The sequence below is a fragment of the Labrus mixtus genome, chromosome 11 (assembly GCF_963584025.1).
Source record: "Labrus mixtus chromosome 11, fLabMix1.1, whole genome shotgun sequence".
Taxonomy (NCBI): Eukaryota; Metazoa; Chordata; class Actinopteri; order Labriformes; family Labridae; genus Labrus; species Labrus mixtus.
In genome coordinates, this window is record NC_083622.1 from 6,388,687 (window position 1) to 6,393,497 (window position 4,811).

Below are 4,811 nucleotides of genomic sequence, written 5' to 3' on the forward strand. Positions count from 1 at the left end.
ATTCATTATGAATCTAAGATCACTTTTCAAGTCATAAGGTGGTAAATGATAACACAAAGTTAAATATTCTCTGTGAATGACTTCTTCATCAGACCTGACAGAGGGAGATGTTTATTTTGTTTTTTAATATATTTTAAACTTGAGCACCAAATACTCAAAGACAAAGACCTTTAATGGTTAAACTGTAAACTTCACAAATAAGATGTGAGAGCACTATGCTGATGATCAACACAAACATCAATCAGACTCTGTGTCACAGATAGTCAAACATTCACACAGTCACACAGTAATACAGTCACACAGTCAGACATTCACACAGTCACACAGTCACACAGTCACACAGTCACACAGTCAGACATTCACACAGTCACACAGTCAGACAATCAGACAGTCACAGTCAGACAGCCACACAGTCAGACAGTCACACAGTCAGACATTCACACAGTCACACAGTCAGACAGTCACACAGTCAGACATTCATACAGTCACACAGTCACACAGTCAGACAGTCACACAGTCACACAGTCACACAGTCACACAGTCAGACATTCACACAGTCACACAGTCAGACAATCAGACAGTCACAGTCAGACAGCCACACAGTCAGACATTCACACAGTCAGACATTCACACAGTCAGACATTCACATAGTCAGACAGTCACACAGTCAGACATTCACACAGCCACACAGTCACACAGTCAGACAGTCACACAGTCAGACAGTCACACAGTCACATGGTCAGACAGTCACACGGTCACACAGCCACACAGTCAGACAGCCACACAGTCAGACAGTCAAACAGTCACACAGTCAGACAGTCAGACAGCCACACAGTCACACAGTCAGACAGTCACACAGTCACACAGTCACACAGTCACACAGTCAGACAGTCACACAGTCACAGTCAGACAGCCACACAGTCACAGTCAGACAGTCACACGGTCAGACAGTCACACAGTCAGACAGTCACACAGTCAGACAGTTACACAGTCACACAGCCACACAGTCAGACAGTCACACAGCCAGACACTCACACAGTCAGACAGCCACACAGTCAGACAATCAGACAGTCACACAGTCAGACAATCAGAGAGTCAAACAGTCACACAGTCAGACAGTCACACAGTCAGACAGCCACATAGTCAGACAGTCAGACAGTCAGACAGACAGTCAAACAGTCACACAGTCACACAGTCAGACACACAGTCAGACAGCCACACAGTCAGACAGTCACACAGTCAGACACAGTCACACAGTCAGACAGTCAGACAGCCACACAGCCACTCAGTCAGACAGTCACACAATCACACAGTCAGACAGTCACACGGTCAGACAGTCACACAGTCACCGTTACACAGTCAGACAGTCACACAGTCAGACAGGTACACAGTCAGACAGTCACACGGTCACACAGTCACACAGTCAGACAGTCACATGGTCAGACAGTCACACAGTCACAGTCACACAGTCAGACAGTCACACAGTCAGACAGTCAGACAGCCACACAGTCAGACAGTCAGACAGTCACACGGTCAGACAGTCACACAGTCAGACAGTCACACCGTCACACAGTCACACAGTCAGACAGTCACACCGTCACACAGTCACACAGTCAGACAGTCACATGGTCAGACAGTCACACAGTCACAGTCACACCGTCACACAGTCACACAGTCAGACAGTCAGACAGCCACACAGTCAGACAGTCACACAGTCAGACAGTCACACAGTCAGACAGCCACACAGTCAGACAATCAGACAGTCACACAGTCAGACAGTCACACAGTCAGACAGCCACACAGTCACACAGTCACACAGTCAGACAGTCACACAGTCAGACAGACAGTCACACAGTCAGACAGCCACACAGTCACACAGTCACACAGTCAGACAGTCACACAGTCATACAGTCACACAGTCAGACACTCACACGGTCAGGCAGTCAGGCAGCCACACGGTCAGACAGTCACACAGCCACACAGTCAGACAGTCACACGGTCAGACAGTCAGACAGTCACACGGTCAGACAGTCACACAGTCACACAGTCAGACAGTCACACAGTCACACAGTCACAGTCAGACAGCCACACAGTCAGACAGTCGCACAGCCACACAGCCACACAGTCAGACAATCAGACAGTCACACAGTCAGACAGACAGTCAGACAGTCAGACAGCCACACAGTCAGACAGTCACACAGTCATACAGTCACACAGTCAGACACTCACACAGTCACACAGTCAGACACTCACACAGTCAGACAGTCACACAGTCACACAGTCAGACAGCCACACAGTCAGACAGTCAGACAGTCACACAGTCACACGGTCAGACAGAGCTGCTGCTAATGATGCTACTTCTGCTACTAATGCTACTGTTGCTATGAATGCTTCTGCTGCTACTAATGCTGCTGCTAATGATGCTGCTGCTAATGATGCTGCTGCTAATGATGCTGCTGCTAATGATGCTGCGTTAATTAACGAGCAAACTAACCTCCACCAAATTAATAAGTGGGCCATAGATGTGACGATGAGGGGAATTAAAACATGAATCTGGGTACCACGATGAGAATTCAGTGCTTGTCTTTTCCCCATAGCCCCCGCATCCCCCCACCCATCCCCGAACTCCAACCACAAACTCTCTTTGTGGCTTGTCTCAAAAAAAAAACCTTCATCGAACGCCAATTTGCATAAAGGCACCAAGCACCGACACTTTTCTCTCTTTTTGGGATAGAGCGGCAAAAGCTCCTCCCCTCGTGACGGCAATTCTTCTTGTTTCAGGACACACACACACACACACACACACACACTCACACACACACACACACACACACACACACACACACACAGGAGCATACGTGCAGGATGACATGGCGATGAATGTGCTCGTTTTATGAATCCCTCAGTGCACATGTCGTACATTTTCATAGACACACAGTCTGCTCATGCATTCACAAATAAAACACACACACACACACACACACACACACACACACACACACTTTGCACAGCTCCTTTTGAGCGTAATTAAAACAGGAGGTGCTCTCACAATACGCTTTTGTCTTAGTGCACGGCGAGCGGGGGCGGGGCGAGGGGCCGCTGCATATTAATTAGGAGGCGATGGTGTGAAAGCCAATCAGGCGTGTTGAACAGATGACATACTGGGACAAACATGGCACTACTTTCTCGCTGCTCTCCCACGGTGGCGCAGGGATACAGCGGGTGCATGCTGCGACTTCCGGCCATGGCGTGCTGCCAGCGGTGGGCAGAAGGGATGCTGGGATGAATTAGCGGGCCTGAACAAAGCGGGAGGCGGTGTGCTGCACAGCGGGGGGACACGAGGTGGTTAACAGATTGAATGTGAAACCAGTAGGTGGCGGCGTTGAGCCGAGCACGCTCACAGCATTTCCTTTTGTTTTTTCGGTTTCTTCCTGTCAGCCTCCTAAAGTTCATTCATCGTGGAGGTGAGATTCAATGAATGTTCGGAGCATGTTTGGGATTTCTGATGCAGCCTTTTCACCGCCAACAAAACAGAGACCACGAGACGTCACCGTGGAAGCCCGGCGCCACGACACAGCATCTCACACAATGAGCCCACTTCTCTATGGAGCGCCCGGCTGCCAGCGTACAGTAACACCCTGACAACAAAAACCGTTAACCGTTAGCCGTTAGCGTCAGATGTTCCAAACTGGACACATCTGTTTGGTCCCCCCACTCTGCCTCCCCCTCCCCTCTTCTCTCCCATTCACAGCTGTGTTAAAGGAAACAATTCAGCTGTTATAAATCAGGGAGAGGGGAGCGAGCGGGCGAGAGGATGACAGGCCGTACAGTGGCAGAGGGACGTTTTCTCCTGCAGGGCCACCCAGCGTCTTTAACGTGGGCGATCCCGACCTCCGTTTCTTTGTTTTTGCTGCTCGATTTCCCTTTTCTCCGCGGTTTCTTTTCTCTGGCGTTTGGTTGTTGGGTTTTTACCTCTTTTCCCCCCGTCCCTCCGATGCACCAATTGAATTTGTCGTATTCGCTTAATCTCTCCTGCTCTTTCTCTGCCTTTCTTCTCGCTCTTTTTGTCTTTCCCTTCCTCTTTGCCAACTCTTCCCCCCTCCCTCTCTTTCTCACCCCCCACCCTCCCTTTCTTTTTCACCCCCCTCTCTGCCAGTAAGGGGGCACTTTGCAGCTCCTGTCTCTCCATCTCCGCTGTTGGCATCAGTTCTGAGCGGCGGGCCCAGTGGGCGCCGAGGGGAAGCTGTGTGTGAGCAAACGGGTGCCCACGCCTGCCCGCGGCGCCACAAAGGAGCCTTTCTCTGCTCATCAATGGCGTCCATTAAGGACGGCCCCTCGGCCTCTGGAGGGGATGTCAGGCTTCCCGAGATGGCACACAGAGACGGCCATTAGAGGCAGGAAGCCGGGGCCAGGGGAGGAGGGGGGGGGGCAAAGAGGGCATGAGGCGGCGTTTTGTTTTCTGAACGATGCACACACACAAACAAACGTTTATTCTCTCACGCACACACATGATGCACGTGTGTGAACTCCAGAGTTCAGCTGCTGCAGGCTCTCCGGAGCGGCGGCGTTTATTCTTAATTAAAGATGATTTCTGCTGAGCGACACATCAGGGACAGAACGTTCCACAAGCGACTCATGGCTATAGTACTCCAAGCGGACAGCCAGGGTTCAAGTCCGGCCTGCGCCTCCTGTCCTGCGACTCACGTTAGCACGTTGCCGGTTTGTGACCGGCCATCTTAGCGACCCTCGAAGTCCATCATCGGCTCGTACGAGCCTCCTTTGTTTATAAAACAGAGTTCTTCAAACTGACT